This window comes from Staurois parvus, unplaced genomic scaffold (assembly GCF_062004578.1).
Source record: "Staurois parvus isolate SC_StPar_1 unplaced genomic scaffold, SC_StPar_1.0 ptg000013l, whole genome shotgun sequence".
NCBI classification, from domain to species: domain Eukaryota; kingdom Metazoa; phylum Chordata; class Amphibia; order Anura; family Ranidae; genus Staurois; species Staurois parvus.
This window is the reverse complement of record NW_028317809.1, coordinates 397,413-420,958: the sequence shown is the minus strand read 5'-3', so window position 1 is coordinate 420,958 and position 23,546 is coordinate 397,413. Positions and strand designations below refer to the sequence as shown.

General features: G+C 40.0%; 1 protein-coding gene across 1 annotated transcript in view; it reads left to right on the top strand.

Annotated features, from left to right (window-relative positions):
* LOC149473569 (uncharacterized) overlaps positions 1-23,546 on the top strand; it is a 215,855-nt gene that overhangs the window by 49,723 nt on the left and 142,586 nt on the right. The window lies entirely within an intron of this gene.

The window sequence follows — 23,546 nt, the reverse complement described above, 5'->3', positions numbered from 1 at the left end:
GGAGAATGATGAGAAGAAGGAGAAGAAGGAGAAGGATGAGAAGAAGGAGAAGGATGAGAAGAAGGAGAAGGATGAGAAGAAGGAGAAGGATGAGAAGAAGGAGAAGGAGAAGGATGAGAAGAAAAAGGATGAGGAGAAGGAGAAGGATGAGAAGAAGGAGAAGGATGAGAAGGAGAAGGAGAAGGATGAGAAGAAGGAGAAGGAGAAGGATGAGAAGAAGGAGAAGGATGAGAAGAAGGAGAAGGATGAGAAGGAGAAGGAGAAGGATGAGAAGGAGAAGGATGAGAAGAAGGAGAAGGAGAAGGATGAGAAGAAGGAGAAGGAGAAGGATGAGAAGAAGGAGAAGGATGAGAAGAAGGATGAGCAGAAGGAGAAGGATGAGAAGAAGGAGAAGGATGAGAAGAAGGATGAGAAGAAGGATGAGAAGAAGGAGAAGGATGAGAAGAAGGACAGTTCTGTGACAGTTTCTGTCTATTTCTGACAGTTCTGGGACATTCACTCCATACAGCGGTTTCAACCGCTGTATGGAGGGAATGTCATGGAACTGTCAGAAATAGACTATTAATGACAGTTCTGGGACTGTCCTTCCATGCAGCGGTTGAAACATTGTATGTATTTGTTTCCATAAATGGATCCATTTATGGAAACAAATACATACAATGTTTCAACCGCTGCATGGAAGGACAGTCCCAGAACTGTCATTAATAGTCTATTTCTGACAGTTCCATGACATTCCCTCCATACAGCGGTTAAAACAGCTGTATGCAGTGAATGTCCCAGAACTGTCATAAATAGTCTATTTCTGATAGATCTGGGACATTCACTCCATACAGCTGTTTTAACCGCTGTATGGAGGGAATGTCATGGAACTGTCAGAAATAGACTATTAATGACAGTTCTGGGACTGTCCTTCCATGCAGCGGTTGAAACATTGTATGTATTTGTTTCCATAAATGGATCCATTTATGGAAACAAATACATACAATGTTTCAACCGCTGCATGGAAGGACAGTCCCAGAACTGTCATTAATAGTCTATTTCTGACAGTTCCATGACATTCCCTCCATACAGCGGTTAAAACAGCTGTATGCAGTGAATGTCCCAGAACTGTCATAAATAGTCTATTTCTGATAGATCTGGGACATTCACTCCATACAGCTGTTTTAACCGCTGTATGGAGGGAATGTCATGGAACTGTCAGAAATAGACTATTAATGACAGTTCTGGGACTGTCCTTCCATGCAGCGGTTGAAACATTGTATGTATTTGTTTCCATAAATGGATCCATTTATGGAAACAAATACATACAATGTTTCAACCGCTGCATTGAAGGACAGTCCCAGAACTGTCATTAATAGTCTATTTCTGACAGTTCCATGACATTCCCTCCATACAGCGGTTAAAACAGCTGTATGCAGTGAATGTCCCAGAACTGTCATAAATAGTCTATTTCTGATAGATCTGGGACATTCACTGCATACAGCTGTTTTAACCGCTGTATGGAGGGAATGTCATGGAACTGTCAGAAATAGACTATTAATGACAGTTCTGGGACTGTCCTTCCATGCAGCGGTTGAAACATTGTATGTATTTGTTTCCATAAATGGATCCATTTATGGAAACAAATACATACAATGTTTCAACCGCTGCATTGAAGGACAGTCCCAGAACTGTCATTAATAGTCTATTTCTGACAGTTCCATGACATTCCCTCCATACAGCGGTTAAAACAGCTGTATGCAGTGAATGTCCCAGAACTGTCATAAATAGTCTATTTCTGATAGATCTGGGACATTCACTCCATACAGCTGTTTTAACCGCTGTATGGAGGGAATGTCATGGAACTGTCAGAAATAGACTATTAATGACAGTTGTGGGACTGTCCTTCCATACAGCGGTTGAAACATTGTATGTATTTGTTTCCATAAATGGATCCATTTATGGAAACAAATACATACAATGTTTCAACCGCTGCATGGAAGGACAGTCCCAGAACTGTCATTAATAGTCTATTTCTGACAGTTCCATGACATTCCCTCCATACAGCGGTTAAAACAGCTGTATGCAGTGAATGTCCCAGAACTGTCATAAATAGTCTATTTCTGATAGATCTGGGACATTCACTCCATACAGCTGTTTTAACCGCTGTATGGAGGGAATGTCATGGAACTGTCAGAAATAGACTATTAATGACAGTTCTGGGACTGTCCTTCCATGCAGCGGTTGAAACATTGTATGTATTTGTTTCCATAAATGGATCCATTTATGGAAACAAATACATACAATGTTTCAACCGCTGCATTGAAGGACAGTCCCAGAACTGTCATTAATAGTCTATTTCTGACAGTTCCATGACATTCCCTCCATACAGCGGTTAAAACAGCTGTATGCAGTGAATGTCCCAGAACTGTCATAAATAGTCTATTTCTGACAGTTCTGGGACATTCACTCCATACAGCGGTTTCCGGCAAAAAGTGTATGTGCAGAGTTCCTCTATTCTGCAGATACACTTAGAGGAGCTCTGCAGATACACTTAGAGGAGCTCTGCACATACACTTTTTTCCGGTTTGGAATTATTCTTATTTTCATCCTACTTCTTCTTCTTCTTCTTCATCCTCATCCTCATCCTCTTCTTCTTCTGAGGATGAGGATGAAGAAGAAGAAGAAGAAGAAGAAGAAGTAGGATGAAAATAAGATTAATTCCAAGCCGGCAAAAAGTGTATGTGCAGAGCTCCTCTAAGTGTATCTGCAGAGCTCCTCTAAGTGTATCTGCAGAATAGAGGAACTCTGCACATACACTTTTTGCCGGCTTGGAATTATTCTTCTTTTCATCCTACTTCTTCTTCTTCTTCTTCTTCATCCTCATCCTCAGAAGAAGAGGATGAGGATGAGGATGAGGATGAGGAAGAAGAAGAAGAATGAAAAGAAGAATAATTCCAAGCCGGCAAAAAGTGTATGTGCAGAGTTCCTCTATTTCTGACAGTTCTCTCACAGCTTCTTCACATGTACAGCGGTTGAAATATCTGTATCCTAAATGGAAACTAATAGATACAAATTGTATCTATTAGTTTCCATTTAGGATACAGATGTTTCAACCGCTGTACATGTGAAGAAGCTGTGAGAGAACTGTCAGAAATAGAGGAACTCTGCACATACACTTTTTGCCGGCTTGGAATTATTCTTCTTTTCATCCTACTTCTTCTTCTTCTTCTTCTTCTTCTTCTTCTTCTTCTTCATCCTCATCCTCATCCTCTTCTTCTGAGGATGAAGAAGAAGAAGAAGTAGGATGAAAAGAAGAATAATTCCAAGCCGGCAAAAAGTGTATGTGCAGAGTTCCTCTATTTCTGACAGTTCTCTCACAACTTCTTCACATGTACAGTGGTTGAAACATCTGTATCCTAAATGTAAACTAATAGATACAATGTTTCAACCGCTAAACATGTGTTCCTTCTGTCAGAGAACTGTCAGAAATAGCGGAGCTCACTGCAGGGACACTTTTGCCGGCTGATCGGGAAATGTTCGATTCGCGCACCCGAAGTAGGCAAAATTTCGGTTTCGACACGAATCGAATATTTCCTGAAATTCGACTCGAATTCCGGTTCGCCTAGTTCGATTCGCTCATCTCTAGTTATGAAGTTGCTGCTTTTATGGTATATATCTACATGCATAGATACAGTTGATAAGCGATTCATTGAGTTTATGAAGGAACAGTTTTATATTTTATCTTTTGTTGCGTTACACTTTTTACGTGAATATTTTTAAATAAATAAAAAGGTTTGAAATAAGATGAGCAAAGAGAATCCTGTGTTAATAGGAGGAACATCTTAAAAGTATCAAGAAGAAAAATGGTGCATGCTCAGTACCCCGTGTGCTGAATAATTTGCTGCTCGTAGAGTGCAGCCCACCGAACAACTAGATGGTTGCCAATAATGTAATTGTCGCTTCCCGATGTATAGCATGTAGTGTGGAAGTAAAAAGAGCCCAGAATTCTGTACCCCCTGTATCCCCACTACCTCAACGCTCTGCACCTCATATATCCCTAATACCCCAATACTCAGCAGCCCCTGCATCATCCACATTCTGCATCCCCCATTACCAAGTACCACTTGCATTCAGTGCTGATCTTAGAATGCATGGGCCCTGTACAGCCTACCTGATGGCCCTTTCCCCCCACCCCCAACCCCTCCCCTCAACCACATACATATACACTAACGCATACATACACTAAGCACATACGCAAGCACACATATGTTCTAATACAATTCACATGAAAGTCATTTCCTATCAGATAAAATAATACATACAATAGTTAATAAACAGCTATATGCACTTCCATCCCTTGGTTTATTATATCACCAGGAGTAGGCTAATCTTCTACAGAACAAATCACTGTATGGGTGCTTCAGTATAATAGAGGGTATAGAAAAAGGAGATGCACAAGATGCAGGTCAATCAAGCTCAAAGGCAACATAAAGCAGACACACTCTGTTGGTAAAAAGTATTTTTAAACATCCCAGCTAGCTGCAGAAATGTAAAAATCTACCAAAGTAACTTCTTTTACCTAGCAAAATCAGTCTGTATCTGCTTGTATTTTCTTTTCTCTTTGTTAGCACCCAATCGATGCCCTTGCTGACTTATTTTGGTCTTCTTTTCTACCTGTTTCTACTCCAAGTGCAGTTTGTCATATCCCTTCTGCAGTGGATGTTGCTGCTGGTGTACTGGAGGCCGATGTGACTCTTGGACTTAGCTGGGCTTGTGCTGCTGCTTGTTGTCCCCAGTGCTGCTGCTTCTCCAATTATATAGTAGCAACAAAAGCCCATCTAGACTGTCACCTCTCCCTGGTTTGCACAGCTCCCCTCAGCAAGGCTGCTCCTCTCCAGCTGGAAATGATAAATGCTGGTGCTGTGACCCAAAGTCATCAGGGGCCCCCATCTGATGCAAATTCCCATGGAATACCATCTCACAGCTGATCTTCCAAATTTGCACACACTGGGGTTTATTTACTAAAGCTGGTTCACTTAGAATCTTGTGCACTTCTGCATAGAAACCATTCAGCTTGCAGGTTTTATTGCTAAAGCCTAATTGAATAAGCTGAGGTTAGAAGCTGATTGGCTACCATGCACAGGTGCATGAGATTCTAAGTGAACCAACTTTATTAAATAAACCCCTGTGTGCTCCACCCAGACATTTCCTTTCCCTGCTAGTCATAGAGGGATGAGTAGGGGGGGTCTTGGGGATGGAGGACTCCAGGATGGCCACCTAGGTACGCCATTGCCACTGGGGACATAGCCATGGATGCTTGTTTTCCCCCTCAAAATGGAGACTGTCCCCTGAAAATAGGGACAATTTGCAACCTTAAAGTTGAACTATATCCAAAACTTTTTTTTTTCATTTTGGGTAGAGTAATAGAAGTTTATAACCCCGGAAATGTTTATTTTTTTGCCATCTGTGTCCCATTGGGGAGATGTGCCTTCACTTCCTGTCCCACAGACAAAACAGAAAGTGAGAGAAAACCCTGTAAAGGGAATCCCTTGGGCCCCCAAGGTCACCAGATCCAGTGTCCCCATTGGAAAACGTCCTCTCTATTACTTTTCTGGGGACAACCCAAAATTTGAGGCTTTATTTTACTTTCACTTTCGATCACAACAGGGGCACAGACTGCAGTGGCATTACTAGGGTTAGTGCTACCGGGTACCATAAAAAATGGTGTCACCCCCCTCCACCAAGTATAGTCCCCCCTCAGTATAGATCCCCCTTCCTCAGTACAGACCCACCTCTTCCCTCAGTAAAGACCCTCCTTTCCACTAAGTATAGACCCCCGTCCCTCAGTATATGTGCTGGGGGGTGCTTTGGAAATGGAGAGGCTTGTGCTCTTATGGGTGGGTCAGATTTCAAAACCAACCCCTACTTTTAGCATAGGTCCTCTCCCCTCCCAAAGTCCTCCTCAGCACATATCCTCTTAACCTCCCCCCCCAGGTCTCTCTGTCCCCCTCCTCTGTCAAGGAACAATATAATAAACTTAGAACAGACCTCAGATCTGCATGGGACATCCTCTTTGTCCTCCCCCCTCCTCCTTCTCCTGTGTACATATAAACAACTGAGGAGGGGGAGGCAGTTTTGGTCCCCTCTGCTGTGTGAGGCAGAGATCTGGATAAGTGTCCCTGTTGACCAGTGTCACCCCTTGGGCGGGTTCCACCCCGGTGCGGTCCCCCGCATCCCCATAGCTACGCCACTGACAGACTGCAATAAAAACCTAATAACTTTTCTAATCTCTCTCCACTCTGTCCAAAACTAAGAAAAAAGTTTGCCTTTACTTTAAGGCAAATAGCATCAGACAGCAGACAGCAAATAGCATTTCAGCCATCTTTGCAAAATAAGCAAAAGAAAAGTATTTCATTATCTCTGCTGACATTAATGTGTGCCCACAATCGGTTTCCGAGGCATGCTGATGAAAATGATGTAGTCCAGAGGACTACAAGATGTGTATCTGTAACATCCAGGGTAGAGAGACAGGGATAGATGACAATTGGCATCATTCGACCTCAAAATGGGGTAAGCGTTAGAGGATACACACAAACTGCTGTTACATAACAGCATGTAAAAGAGTAAGTGGAGAAGTAAAAGTTGCTTCTATAATATTCACATGAAAAGGAATTAAAAGGGAGTGCAATATCGGAGGCTAGAGTTATGCTTTTATTTTCCAGGCAGCTTTTTGGGCAAAGTTTTTAATGGAAGCAGCAGAGTTGCTTTAAAAATTTTAATATAATAAAGTATCTTAATTTTTTAATAGAATAGTGCCCTATTATTAGGTGCTATCAGGTTGAATCTTTCACCCAGCCTTACCGATTCTTCTTTATCCTGCCATAGAGTTTAACTCTATTCGCTGAAGTATTAAAAGTCTCTCCTTTTATGCCGGATTCCCCATGACATACATTAAATGGAAAATTCAATGAGGGACCCCTGGAAATAGTAATTCAGGTCTCCACACTAGAAGACATATGAAAAGCTAGTTGGTGATTTAATTTGTGGACATTTAGCCAAGACTGAAATGTCAGTTTCAGATGGATTGACCATTTATATCACAGAAAGAACTAATACTAGGTTTTCTTTGTAGTTTGTAGCTAGTAATAAAAATATCGCCAACATTTTATTAAAATAATGCTGAATTTATTAGTTTATTTTCTGTCTTCAGTTTCAAATAAGTTCCTTTTTTATTAGGTATCTTATTGTAACACTGAGGATAAAATCAGTTATCGTTCCTTCAATAAATAGGTCTCAGCAAAAGTCATTATTCACAGATATTGGCTTTTCATGCCTATGCTATTTTGTCTTTTTTTTATGTCAACAGTACAGGAAAATAAAGCAAAGTTGTTAAGGAAAGGGAAAGTAGGGAAACAGGCCTTTCATCAAATGCAAAATTCAGAGAGGCTAAAATTATTATAATTATTTTATGTCTTCATTTGACCTGTGTTGTCATTGTGCTAACATTACACTAGTGGGTTGATTTACAAAAGGATTAGAGTCTGTTCAAATAGCAAAGGGCATGTTCACTTAGTGAATAAGCCCATATGCAAGATAAAATTATGTTTTTATCATTTCCCTCACATGTTCGGGTATTCAAAATGAACATACTGTAGCTTTGTCTCATTGACAACTATTCACTTTGCAAAAAGAACATTGTTTTCTTGGTGAACAGACTTTACTCCTTCAATAGATCTACCACATTGTTGAAGTTGAAGTACATTTTTATTGTTTGAAACATTTCATTACTATGAGCATTTTTTAAAAAGTCTACATTTTGTAACAGCTAAAATCCATGCAGTTTCTTCTAGCGAATAATTTACTATATAAATATTTGAAACAAAAGGATTGATTTACTAAAGGCAAATAGACTGTTCACTTTGCAAGAGAAGTTAAACTTTTCATCGGGATTTTCCCTAGAAGTTAGTAATTGAGATGAAGCTTTGCTGACTTTCCTTATTCAATCATGTGCGATCACAAGTGATGTTTTTTGTTTTCCTTGTATGTGATTGGGTTTTCTTTGCAAAGTGAAGTTTCACCGCATTCAGTAAACTCTGGGGAAAACTCCCTTGCAAAATGAACAGCTTTTTTGCCATAGTGTATGCTGTCTTGTCTGACCCCATTTAAATAGAAACCAATAGACTGCATAAGCCAACTTATAAAACATGGATGCAGCCAAGAATGAATAGATGTAGGAAATAGCTCAATTAATATTTTACAGATTTAATTACAGCCTAAAACCATAAAACTCAATATCCATGACACATTAGTTTCCCATACATGGATACAACTACAAATCAGTTAATGCAAAATGATTGCAATATTGTGCTGTTTAGTATGCATGATTGTGCATGAGCATGGAGGATATCTACAGTTAACATTCTAGTAATTGCAGTGAATGTTTGAAAAATATGAGTATGGTGTGGATATGCACACATAAATGATTTTTTTAAGGGCATGGATTATTGAATGCAGCGTAGTTAGAAACTTGTATAGAAACCCACCTTGAACCTCAACCTAGGAAACCAGCAATCTGGTCATTGGTATCATATAGCTTGAATATGCAGCTTGAATAAATGTAGCTATATTGTTATAAGAGACTAAATAATTTTAGGTGACTACTACAATTTCTGCAACTTTGTAGTAACTAAAAACTGAGCCTCTGCTGCTTTCGAGGAATGGGGGCTTCTGTGATCTTCTCTTTAAGTTCCTCCAACCAGTTGGGCCTTGTAAATGCAATTGAGATAGCCGATTAAAATAAAGCATGTACCTAGTCCTTTGAAAGTTTCATTTAAAGCGGAGTTCCGCCCAAAAAGGGGAAGTTCCGCTTTAAAGATTGGTCATCCACTCCCCATTAAGGATTGGCACCTATGGGTCCCCGACATCTTGTGGGACACATGACAGGTCCCAGAAGATGACATGGCCATTCAGGAAGCGCAGCGCTACTCGCATGCGCAGTGGGCACCCGGCTGTGAAGCCGCAAGCTGTCACAGCCAGCTGCCCACACTGAAGATGCCGGCACCTGGAATACAGGACGGCCGGTTAAACTGGTTGCGGCGGGGGCAATGCGGGATCGTGGGACAGGTGAGTGGCTGTTTTTTTAAAAGTCAGCAGCTACAGTTTTTGTAGCTGCTGACTTTTATTTTTTTATAGAGTGAGTGGAACTCTGCTTTAACTTCATAGATCTTTAATGAATGGAGCTGTCATTGGTTGTTTTTTCTTTTGTAGTATTGTAGCAGAAAAGAAATAGAATACCCATAAATGTTTTTTTTAAAAAAACCTGGATTGCATGCAGTATAACTGGGAGCTGGTACTGGAACCCACCTTCAGCCTCAACCTAGGAAATCAGCAATGTGTTTGGTTGATGTGGTATAATGCAGCTTTCATGTATGTAGCCATATTGTTATCACAGACGGAAATACTACTAGAATTTCTGTACCTTTGTAGCAAATAAAGACAGCCTCTGCTAGTATCTAAGAATGGGGGCTTTTGTGATCTTCTCTTTAAGTTCCTCCAATCAGTTGGGCCTTGTAAAATGCAATTGAAATGGTCCAAAAAAAAGAACTGTCTGGTTGAAAGAAAGCATTTAACGTGTCCTTTAGAAGCTTCAGTTAATTTCTTAGATCTTTAATGAATGCAGCCCAGTCATGGGATGTTTTTTCTTTTGTAGTGTTGTAGCAGAAGAAAAGAGATAGAATACCCAATAAGTGCTAAGCCTAGTACACACAATGAGAAAATCTGATTAAAAATACTGCTTTCTGAGTAAACAGCATTCGAGAGCTGATCATGACAGTTTATGTAAAAGTATCCGAAGGGACAAACCCAAACATTTTTCTCATACAATACCAGAACGAACAATTTTCATTTAATCATTACAGTATTCGTCCAAAAAAAATCAAGGGACCAAGACTAGACATGCTTGGAAACAAGAGAATACAGTACAATACAATACAATACATTCCATCCCTTTCAAAGTTGTATTCTGTCGTACGAGAATATTCGTAACTTTAGTAACATCTACATTTTTTATATGACGATCATTTGTCTGATATTTTCATTGTGTGTATGAGGCTTTAGGTTCTTAGGCTAACCACAGAAATTACTATCTAGTTGTTTAATTTCCTATATTTCTATCCACAACTATAAAGTACAAGAGTACAAAAAATGGCTACTGCCCCGTTCTATAACTGGCTTTTACAGCAAGGAACACATGGACGGGCAACGCATGCCAAAAAAAGTGAAAAGAAAGTTCCCAGCTCAACTTGCCAGCCAGCTTACTAACAACCGAATTAACCTGTCTAACAGTATGTGTTAAAAATAGGGGTTTAGTTAGCACACATTTACAAATACATACGTTAGCCACGTCACGGTACCCCGATATTCTGTGGTCCTAACTCTACAAATGTTGAGAGCCCCCATAATAGAGGCACATGTATTTAATGGATAGACCAAGGGCAGGTGAACCTGAGGGAGCCCACCCCTCCTTAAAGGTACAGGAGTGCACTGGACACCCTGCATGTAGCACAATGGCAGCTAAGGTGTCCAGTGCAGGGGTGGGCTCCTGTACCTTTAAGGAGGGGTGGGCTCCCTCAGGTTCACCTGCCCTTGGTCTATCCATTAAATGCATGTGCCTCTACTATGGGGGCTCTCAAAATTTGTAGAGTTAGGACCACGGAATATCGGGGTGCCGTGATGTGGCTCTGTGGCTTATGTATGTATTTGTAAATGTGTGCTAACTATTTTTAATGCATACTGTTAGACAGGTTAATTCGGTTGTTAGTAAGCTGGCTGGCAAGTTGAGCTGGGAACTTTCTTTTCTCTTTTTTTGACATATAAAGTACAAGAACCTACCTGACTGGATACAAATTCAGTGGATAGTATAAGTAGGTCCTCATATTACAAAGCTGTTGTAAATTTAGAGAACACTATGGTCAGATTGTAAGTTCTATGATAAGCTTTCGTATTCCTTAGCTAACAGCTGATCCTTACTGAGCACAGGGAGGAGTAGCTTTGACAAAGAGTTTCCTCTGTATTCTGTACACCAGGTGTGTGACTGTAGGCTTAGACTAGTGCAGTGGTGGGCAACCTTTTTTTTCAACTGAGCCAAATCTCGCCAAAACCACGATTGAAATTTATTTTGAGAGCCACATTTTTAAAACTGAAAATACATAGGATGGTACACTGTTTTTAGTTTCATTAAGTTTTTATAGTAATTCATCCCCCATAGTAATTCATCCCCCATAGTAATTCATCCCCCATATAGTAATTCATCCCCCATAGTAATTCATCCCCCATAGTAATTCATCCCCCATATAGTAATTCATCCCCCATAGTAATTCATCCCCCATAGTAATTCATCCCCCATATAGTAATTCATCCCCCATAGTAATTCATCCCCCATATAGTAATTCATCCCCCATAGTAATTCATCCCCCATATAGTAATTCATCCCCCATATAGTAATTCATCCCCCATATAGTAATTCATCCCCCTATAGTAATTCATCCCCCCTATAGTAATGCATCCCCCATATAGTAATTCATCCCCCCTATAGTAATTCATCCCCCATAGTAATTCATCCTCCCTATAGTAATTCATCCCCCATATTAATTCATCCCTCATATAGTAGTAGTAAGTAAGTAGCAAGTAGTAAGCCAAGTCCCCCCTGTGTCAATTCACTTACCTTTGCTCCGCGCGTTCCTCTCGCCATGTTCCCACGCCGTTCCGGTCTTCAGGGCGGACTGTGAGAGGAGCCTAGCTCCTCTCAAGTTCGTCACGCTGCCCCGCCTACACACATCCTGACAGCCAATCACTGGCTATCAGGATGTGAGTGGCAGCGAGACTGGCCAATCATTGCATTTGAGCGCGCTGCCCTGGCTGTTTTTTTTTGGATCACGCTGCAGAGTCCCTGCCGCCCGAGAGGAGGGAGGGGAGCGGGCGCCCGGCACACAAGAGCCGCATTAAAGCGTGTAAAGAGCCGCATGTGGCTCGCGAGCCGCGGCTTGCCGACCACTGGACTAGTGGAAGTTAAAATGTTAATACAAATTTCCGAGCAGTATTATCTTTGACTCAAAAACAGCATGTGTTAGGTTCCAAAAGCTTCAAGGTCTCTTTCACACTGGCTGCCAGGGGGCGGTAAAACAGGTGGCTGAATTGTGGTTTTACAACCTCTATAGCCACCCACCAAAATTCTAACACTATAGCCTGACAGGGCTGTACACATGCAGTGGACACAATGCTTTGCAATTTTAACTCAGACTGCCCAGTTTAACAGGAGGCAACGCCTGTCAAAACTCACACATTGAAATCAATGGGGCCACACAGCAAGTAAGCCAGTCCCTTTTTCTTTGAATTCTATTGTGGCTATACTGTCTCCCTCCATTTTGATAAGTGCTACACAAATTTTTCATGTTATATAAATCCTGTATACTATTGATAAATTAGTCTTTACCTAGTCACAGTGCACAACACATTTCCAAAATAGGCTATTCTATGACAGATCTCAAAAGAATTAGATTTTATATGATATGCATTGTTATGTTACAGTAATCTTGTTGAGATCTCTCTTGAGAAACATGGGTAGTAAAATCAAATTACTATAGATTTGCAGTTGCATCAACTAAAATTACACAATGTAAATAATACAGGGATGGAACTTTTTTACTGTTTCTTTTAGCTTTTCATACCCCAAAAGATCTAACTGCCTGTATGGGTGAACGTCATTGTTTTTTTAGTTTTGTTTTTTTTTAATCATAAAAAAGGACACTTTAACTTGTTCACCTACTTTCATTCAATATAAAAATGTAACCAACAATATTGCATATTGATAACTAAACATATTAAGCAACATAAAAACTACACATCTATTTATTATTTATATCTGTAGCCCTTAAAGAGGATCTTCACCCTATAAGAAAAGATTAAGGACCCTTTAACATGGGCAATCCAATCAGGTCCACCTGTCAGTTTTTCAGGCAAACCTGATTGGATGGTACATGTATCCTATGGACTGGCGGGTGTAAACAGACTTGTATCCATTTACACCTGCCTACCTCCAATCTGATCTGGTCTGCTAAAAAATGGGTGGATCCATCCTCCTCCATCTAGGTGGATTAGATTGGAGGGCAGACGGGTGTAAACTTACAGCTGGTCTGATCCATAGAACAGAGCGGGCTCTGTTGTCTACTCTGCATAAACCAAGAAGACACAGACCTGTCGTCCACCCACTCTGCTCTGATCAGCAGACATATCCCCTGCTGAGTAAAATGAAGTCCATCCCATGTGAAAGGGGCCTAAAAATCCGCAGCTACAAATACTGTAGCTGCTGGCCTTTAGTATAGGGACACCTACCTGCCCAGGGATCCAGTGCTGTCATCACGCAGGCCGGTTCTTCACCGATATATGTGGGTCCCTGGTGCCAGCATATTTATTAAGGGGAGCTGGCTGTGACTCCTTGCAGCTTCACAGCCAGCTTCACATTGCGTATGTGCAAGCCATGCTGCAATTTGTGAATGGTTGCGCAGCCTGGTATCACCTGTGACAAGTCCCAGAATGCTGTAAGCAAAGAGAAGGGAGAAGGACAAACTTCCTATTTGATTGCCTATCAATAAAAGCTGCTCATTCCCCCCAAAAAATGTATTGTGCCGAATGTGGCAGAGGAGAAGGGGAGGAGGACATAAAGTGGTATTTCCCCTTTCTGGTCAAATTTGATTCATGTGATTTTCTTTATTCAGCAGCATATGAGGTCCTTACTCCTATCCAGTACCAGGGGCAGACTGACAACTCATGGGGCCCTTGGGCAATAGGGGATCATGGGGCCCCTGTGCCCTTGCCCAAACTCAAAAAAGCCGATGAAAAAGGTATCAGGGGCATCTCATGGGGCCCCCTACTGACCCCGGGCTCTCGGGCAATGCCCGAGTTTCCAAATGGTCAGTCCGCCCCTATCCAGCACATTACTTGATTGTAGCTTTAGATCACATCAGCAGATTGACACATTTGTGCTCTTTAAGGTTCTCAGGAATCATGCTATACACTTACAATCTTAAAAATTTTATAAAAGAGAATATAACCCCATTTAAGTCTGGTAATAGCATGAAAATCTGAGTTATTTACCTTATATTAAAAGATTCAACCATAGCTAGGAAAAATGTGTAGTCAATAGACCTGAAAGATGACTTCATTTACATTACTTTGGAATACTGTTTTCATTTCTTTTAAAACCTAATCACTACCTTTAAAAGGTTAACATTCCACATGACATCATCAGGGTTTCTGGGCCAGTGTCCAGAACACTCCATAACTGTGCAGTGTTACATATATATTTTGAAGAGAAAAAAGCATGTTTAGTTTCTTGGATGTCGTATCTGCATGTACTCATGGGAGTCATTAAATATCAGCTAAAAACTTCCATTGTAGCAATAACTACAGCTGCTAATGGATCAGACCCAAAATGTATTGGCCTGAGAAAACATAATAGATCTTTCTCATTGGAAAATCTTTTCTTTATTGCATTGTCCCTATTGAACACATTTGGAAAATGATTTCTACCAAGTATACTCAGGCAATCAGGCATTTTGTAATGAATTGCATATTGACAATATGGATGGTGTTTTCTGGGATTCAGGACAATTGCAGGGCAATAAAAGTTCTTATACACACTAATGCTATAAGTAAGCCATCAAACAGGAACTTCAAGCACCCGATGATGATGATGACAAGTGGTTTAAGCCTCAAAACCCAATGCCAGCACAAACGTTTCATAGTTTTAGAGACAGAGTGGTTGCATATAACCATTGTCTCATTTCAATTGCTGACCTGCTAGGAAGATTTCTGCATAGCTTTTATCCAGGTTATACTGTAAAGTTAATTTACCAAAAGGGATAGAAACTGAATGCTTATTTTGTAAAGTACATGTTCACTGAGCTTTGTAAATACAATGAAGGTGTGTTCCTTTCAATTAACTAATCGTGTGCTAGCAAAAAAGCTGTGTTTAATTTTCTGTTGCACATGATTGAGTATTTAGAGAGGAATTCCAGGTATGGATATTTGTATATAGTTTCAATAGACCAGCTTGGAATACCTTTAGAATTCCTCTTTATGGTGGACACAAGTTGACCCTATTTATTATCATTAATTTTACAAAGTGATTATACACTTTTCAAATTTAAGTGACCAGCCTCCACTCCTTTAGTAAATCAACCCTGCTGCACATCAGGGCATGCCTGTATCACTAGAGAAAAAAGTAAAGGAAAAACTCAACAGCTATCTAAAACCAACACAAATATTGTTTCCTGGACTTGGACATTGGAGTTTGTCTGTACCAATCTGGCACCAGATAACAAATACGTTCCACCCCTATTACCTGTACTACTGAACAATGCTGCATTCAAGCGTAATTACATGGAGGTCATCAGGAAGAATCACTAAATTCAGTGGGGGACACAGGAAATTTACACTCCTGGAAATTTTGGTCTCCTAAGAAAGTTCAGAAGAGGATCTGGAACAGCAGCTCATGGGCAATGGGAGAAGTAATTTTGCTGGCACATTTACCTAAAGTAGAAATTAACTCATTCATTTACAACCTAAGATGTGTGGGCTTTTATTGAATGAAGTGCATTGGGTGAAAGTTATAAAAGAAAATGCCTCCATAGTTAATAGAATGAAATATAAAATATGTATCAAAAGGTATGGCATGAAATATTATATATATATATACAGTTAGGTCCATATATATTTGGCACAATTTTAGTTTTTCAGATATTTACCAACACATATTCAAGCTATAGTTATATAATGGATATGGGCTAAAAGTGCACACTCTCATTAATTTGAGGGTTTGTACATCCAAATTGGAGGAAGGGTTTAGGAATTACAGCTCTTAAGAGTAGCCATCCCCTCTTTTTCAAGGGACCAAAAGTAATTGGACAAATTAATATAATCATAAATAAAATGTTAATTTGTAATATTTTGTTGAGAATTCCTTACTGGCAATTACTGCCTGAAGTCTGGAACCTATGGACATTACCAAAGACTGGGTTTCCTCCTTTCTGATGCTTTGCCAGGCTCTAACTGCAGCTGTATTCAGTTCTTTGTTTGTGGGTCTTTCTGCCTTTAGTTTTGCCTTCAGCAAGTGAAATGCAGGCTCAACTGGGTGATTGACTCGGCCATTGCAGAATATTCCACTTCTTTTCCTTCAAAAGCTCCTGGGTTGCTTTTGCAGTGTGTTTTGGATCATTGTCCATCTGTACTGTGAAGTGCCGTCCAATCAACTTTGCTGAATTTGGCTGAATCTGGGCTGACAGTATATCTGTAAACACTGCAGAATTCATCCGGCTGCTTCTGTCTTCTGTCACACCATCAATAAACACCAATGATCCAGTGCCACTGGAAGCCATGCATGCCCATGCCATCACACTGCCTCCACCATGTTTTACAGATGACCTTGTGTGCTTTGGATCATGAGCTGTTTCAAGCCTTCTCCACACTTTTTTATTCCCATCATTCTGGTACAGATTAATCTTAGTTTCATCCATCCAGTGAATGCTTTTCCAGAACTGGTCTGGCTTTTCAGATGCTTTTTGTCAAAGTCTAATCTGCCTTTTCTATTCTTCAGGCTTATGAATGGTTTGCACCTTGTGGTGAACCCTCTGTATTTGCTCTCCTGAAGTCTTCTCTTGATTGTAGACTTTGACAATGATACGCCCACCTCCTGGAGAGTGTCCTTCACTTGTCTGGATGTTGTGAATGGGTTTTTCTTTACCATAGAGAGGATCCTGTGATCATCCACCACTGTTGTCTACCGTGGACGTCCATGCCTCTTTATGTTGCTGAGCTCACCAGTGTGTTCTTCTTTCCTTAGAATGTACCAAACTGTTGATTTGGCCACTCCTAATGTTGCTGCTATCTCTCTGATGGATTTGTTTAGTTTTTGAAGCCTTACAATGGCCTGTTCCACTTGCATGGACAGCTTCTTTGATCACATGATGTAGGTTTACAGCAATAGATTCCAAATGCAAATACCACAGTTAGAATCAACTCCAGACCTTTTACCTGCTTAATTGATGAAGAAATAATGAAGGAATAGCCCACATCTAGCCATGAAACAGCTTTTGATTCAATTGTCCAATTACTTTTGGCCCCTTGAAAAAAGTGGGATGGCTAAACCCTTCCTCCAATTTGGATGTACATACCCGCAAATTAAAATTCAGCCCATATCCATTATATAACTATAGCTTGAATATGTTTTGGTCCATACCTGAAAAAAACTAAAATTGTGCCTGTGTCCAAATATATATGGACCTAACTGTATATCAAAAGGTATGGTTAAAGTCTAGAAGTTTCATTTGCTTATATTCTGCCTTCCATTTTCTCCATTGCACCTCCTCAACATGCCAATGAAGGTTTTAAATGTTTTCACTTAATTTTAACCACTTGTCGGCCATCCACACCATGATGCAATCACATGACCACAATGTCAATAAAGCTGTTATCAGTGAATCTCATTCATAACAGCTCTGCTTGCTATACTAGTGAGCTGTGAACAAAAGCTATCACATGGTATCTGGGCCAATCACAGCACCTTGTACCATGTGATTAGCTGTAGCCAATTATAGATCAGCAGTAATCAATGCTGTCATGATTGCAACTCATCCATGACACTTCAAAGCATTTGTGGTACAATGAACTTCATTGTAACAGCAGTCAAAATGTAAAAACAAAAATAAAGAAAAAAATCCCTGACCACCTTCATCCCCCCCCGCTTCCTCCAGAGTACTACAGTGTTACTATGGTGACACTGCACTACTCAGATGAACGTGAGAAAAAATATTTAAAAAAAAAGTTTTAAAAATATATTTAAAAAATTGAATATAAAATGATTTCAAAATTATTTTTTAGTTTTTTTTTTAAATATACTGTCACCAGTGAGTATCCCTGTTCACCGCCACACCAATCATATGATGACGCTGTACTGCATTGTCAGTATGTAAAAAAAAAAATAACTAAAAAAAACTAATTTCTTCATCTTACAAAGAATTATGACAAAAAATTGCAATGGCAAACACCTTCAAACTCTTACTAAACACCTCAGACTGTACATTCTGAGAGGGGTCATTTTGGGGTATTTGTACTGTCTTGGCTTTTTAAGGGCCGCAAGAAATGAGATCAGCCCTCAGTAGATCAGAACTGACAATTTTCAAATATTTATACCATAGTTTGTAGACGCTATAACCAGGGTTGGTGCTAGGCTATTTTGCGCCCTAGGCAGTACCAGATACTGGCACCTCCACCCCCCAAAAAAAGAATAAAACTTCAGAATTTTTAGCCTGTGCTGGGACGCTTTCTCACCTCCTTGACAACATTAGCTCCACATGGAGACTGACTGGGGAGCTGGGAAGAAGTGACGTTGCACGACTGGGGCAGCACCTCATTGGCTGGGTACCTCTTGTTCACGGATTAGCTAAAGTTTGCAGGAGATGGCTTCGTCCCAGCTATCATCATCCAATCCTATCTGGGAATGGTGACACCAGGACCCTGAAGTTTTACATGTTGCTTCCAGGTCATTAACAGGAGGAAGAAAATAATGAACAGATGTTCAATGATCTCCCTTCCTTCTACCGGTGGCAGGTCTAAGGTCTGTTGATCTGAGCGCAGAGCCTGGGAATCATGGCAGGGCACATGGTGGGTTGTGGAAGCGATCTGGTGGCTGCACAGCTATTGGATCATTTGTCAAATTTACACACACTCAATGAGATGCTTCCTGTTTGTTCTTTTTTACTTGTGTTTGAGGGACATTAAAAATGTATGGCTGAGCCACACTTTTATTGTCCCATAAACCACTCCCCATTATGCTGCAAAGGCATTGCCACCATAGTACGGCAGCAGGGGCTTTACACAGCACCCCACTGCTATTGCCATACCATTGCAGTGCCTTTACAGCACAATTGATCGTGGTTAAAGGATGGTAAAAGTGTTGCTCAGCCGTATATTTTTAATGTCCCTCAAACACATGCGTAAAAAAGAACTAACAGGAACCATTTCAATGTGCTTATGTGATCGTCATTATTATCATGATGATGATTACAGAGTACAGAAGGTGCTGTATGTTTGTCTGTATACAGCATATGGCTGCATCTCTGTCTGTGCCTCAAAAAACAGAAATTGTGAGCTTTCCTGTGCACTGGGTTTCCATTGCTGCCTGAGCCCTCAGCCACCTGTCTGTTGAATCACCTCCCACCACCGGGCTACAGCCTCACCTTCTTGGCAGAGGAAGGGATAATCACTCCGCCAGTGAAAGAATAACTCTGCCAATGAAATTCTTTGAGCCACCACTGCCTGCACCCAAAGGTAAAACAAAGTGTCCCATGGGGTATTCTGACCTTCTGGTCGTATCTTTTTTGTTGCATGACCGTGCAATTGCCAGTTAAAGTAGCAGTGTTGAATCACAAAAACTGGCCTGGTCATGAAGGAGGTAAAATCTACAGGTGCTTAAGTGGTAAAAACCAGTGGTCTCAGTGCTGTGTCCAGTGCTTCTCCATGTAATGCAAGTAAATCATGGCTGGTTGCAGGATGCTGTATTTAGATTCCTGAAAATATCACAGCGCCCTGCCTCATTTCTCCTCTCCAAAACACTCGGTCCTAATGCAAGCAATTGACTGGCAATGGGAGATGTTATGTAAATATCGAAATGCCTTGATAGGTGGATGCCAGTCTGGAGGAGTGGGCATTCCTAGGCAAGCTGTAGTTACATGCAAGTTGCCCTACCTAATTTCTACATATGATGCTCAGCCTCCATGACTGAAGTTCAGTTAATGAAAGGGTCAGGCAAGAAACAGTAGGCTTGGGGAGGAATTGGCTAGATAATGCTGGATGTCCTCTAGCCGTTAAATGAGATGGACTCTCTTTTGCTGAAGATCACAATGGCTCACAATGCGCAGAGAACTCAGGTTAAAGTGTTACTAAACTCACAACAGTACAGTCTGTCTATGCAGTAAAGCATGCTTGATATACTCACTGTGGAACCTAAGGGGTTAATCCTATGCATTGTATAAAAACGCTGTTTGATCTTGACTTCTCTGATCCTCCCCTTCTTCCAGTGTCCCCCTCTTATCTCCTGATAAGACATATCGTGTGGAGTCACTCTGCACATGTTCGGTTTGGTGTATATTGCTAGAGAGGGTTTTTTTTTCTTAGGAGAGTGCATGTGATCAGCACAGGGCCTATCAGCACTGTCCAGACAGAGGTCAGGGGTTCTGCATCCTCCTAGAGAAGAAAGAGAAAACTACAAGCTTTAACCAGTGTTTTGCTGGACACTGATAGAAGTCACAAGACTGCTATATACTGCTGATGAGAAAAGGTATTTAGCAGTTTATATTTATTAAAATAATTGCATTTCCATGTTGTGTGTACTGTGGGAGACCAGATATAGTGAATGCAGGGTCCTGGGTTTGGTAACACTTTCAGCTTTTCTCACACTCCCCCCTCCTCACCCATGCCATCCAGGCTGTTGAGTTTCTTCACACACAGGCAGCTCCTATCCCCCCTCCCATCAAGGTCATTCTGAAGAGCCTGTACAACCATGCAAAACTAAAGGTAAAGCTGGAGTTCAGTTTTAATCACATCAATATTGGGCACTTTTTCCCTCTTCCTGCCCAGGCCAATTTTCAGCTTTCAGTGCTGTCGCACTTTGACAATTGAGCAGTCATGCAAAACTATACACCAAACTATCATTTTTTTATCATTTGTTTTTTCACATAAATATAACTTTCTTTTTGTGGTATTTAATCACCACTGGGTTTTTTAGCTAAATAAATGAAAAAAGACTGAACATTTTGAACAAATGTGTTATTCTTCATTTCTGTTAGAAAACTGTGCAAATTGTGTGTAATTGTTCTTGATACATTTAGGCCAAATTTTATTCTGCTACATTTCTTTGGTGAATATAACCCAAATCAGTGTTTATTATTTAGTCTGTAGGAAAATTATAGAGTCCACAAACTATAGTATATATCTGAAAATCGATCAATCCTAATGTACGGCCTCTCTCATTTCTTGAGGCCCAGAATTGTCGTGATAGTACAGATATCCCCCAAATGACCCCTTTTTGGAAAGTAGACAGTCAAAGGTATTTAGCAAGAGGCATGGGGATTTTTTTGAAGTTGTACATTTTTTTGTCATAAATTTTGGAAAATGAAGAAATTACAAATAAAAATTTCACAATTCATCAAACATCATATGATTGGTGTGGCAGTGAACAAAGATACTCAGTGGTGACAGTATAACTCAAAAATAATTTTTAAATAATTTTATATTCAATTTTTAAAATATACTTTTAATTTATTTTGGTGTTGGCATGGCATTGATCAGGAACACTGACTAATACTGTAACAGTACAGTAAAAAAAAATTTAATAATTTTTTCCAATTTTTCTTCTTTTTTATTTCATTTTTTAATTTTTCTTTACAATTTTTTATAGTAACATTGTTCTACTCTGAGGAGGTAATCAAGATTTTTTTTTTACACATTATGATTTAAATATGAGTTTCACTGCTATAAGCAAGCATTTTATTGAATGAAATCAATTTATTCAGTGTGTTTTGTTGTGATTAGCCATGATTGGCCACAACTAATTACATGGTACAAATGGGCTGTGATTGGCCTTGTCTGTACCATGTGATCACTGTGACCAATCATAGCTATCAACACAATTGTACACAATGAATGGCATGAATTGTAGCCATTCCCTGTTTATAATTGTCATGTGATCTGGTGTGATTGGTCACAGTGATCACATGGCATCGGCAGCGGCAGGCGGAGACAGATCGCACCTGCAGTGTGCCCACACCGAGGCTCGTTCCGGCAGGATGTTATATGATGTTTACCCAGAACGATGAAAGTAAGTCCCGCCTGGCCATCATTTTGCTATAGGCTGGAGGGAAGTTGGGCACAGTTGAAGCTACCTTTTTGGAAACTGATCTTTTCACACATCAATCAGCTGTCTATATGCAACATAGAGGATAAGAGATATTTTGATAGCTGTCAAGAGACGACCTTCCCCATTGCATGTTGGAAAGTTTCTCAAAGGTTTTCTCACTTGGAACTGGCATGGAATTGGCAACCTATCAGTTGGGTTATTGCGTTGGATTATTGGATTATTACTTTTTCCTAAAGTGGTACTTTACAGGATTAATACCAAAACTAATTTTACAGAAGGAATAGTCTTACAGTAAATGTTTCTTTTGCCCATGCAGTGCAAAGCAGCAGGTTCGCTTAACTGCTAGATATGTGAGACTTGTTTCGTTACGAATCAAAATGCAGACAAAGTTTTTGTTATTCGGAGATTCGGATGTAAGAATTTCAATGAATCTGAAATAAATGATAACGAAACAACTAATTCATTCATATTCATTGGGATGACATGATGTGATATTTTGGGCCTTTTGTTAGTGTTTGAAGCATTCGAAATAAGGTAACAACATAACAAATTATCCAAATTGATTCCTTTTTGTTTTTATTTTGCATTAACATTTTTTATTATTATTAAAAATAAACTACATATGAAATAGTAACATATTGAAATAAATTCAGCAAGGTATATAAGTGATATAATATGATTCCTACTTACTGTGTTTGGGTTGGATGGAGGTGGATCCATCAGAATCTCTGAATCCTAATATAACAAATAAATTTGAAATTTGTCCATTCGTTACTTTCAGATTTAAGCGACTCCATTTGATAGTGTCCAATCAGTTCATTCCACTTCTCTTTGTGGATTGGACTAGCAGGGATGACTCTGAGTATATAAGTAATCAACAGAAATAATGAATCAACTCATTATCCACTTTCCCTCCGCCCTATAGCAGAAATACTACTACAGGGCAGCAGGGGTGTGCAAAATCACATATACATATGTGATTTTGGATTTCTGGGTAGGGGGCGCAGGTGCGGCCATTGTTGGCCTCACCTGTTGATCACTGGGTCCCTGCCGGTACCCGGTGATCGCCGTGTATCACCGACAGGGGGAGAGACCTGTATGTAAACAATACAGATCTCTCCCCTGTCAGCTCATGCACACTGCTTTGTATGGCTCTGCATAGCATCATGTTTGGTATCTATTTATTCAGCATACCATCATCTTTTTTATTTTACCAAATAATTGGCCAATATATTGTGTTTTTGTGCATTAAAAGTAAAGTGTATTTTTTTTTTTTTAAATTTTCATTTGAAAAATTGCTGCACGAGTACTATGTGACAAAAAATTGCAGCACCCACCATTTTATTCACCAAGGTGTCTGCTTTATAAAATATATAAATTTGCGGATTGAAAGTAATTTCCTAGCAAAAAATACAGATGTTTTTCATGTGAACAAAAAGTGTCAGAAAAGGCTTGGTCTTCAGGTGGTTAGAATAGTGAGTGATGCGTGGCATAAACTTCTAATTCTGGGCATAAAATTCCCACCCACCCCAAAAACAACCCGGTTTTGGAAAGTAGACACCCCACACTATTTGCTGAGGGGCATGTTGAGTCA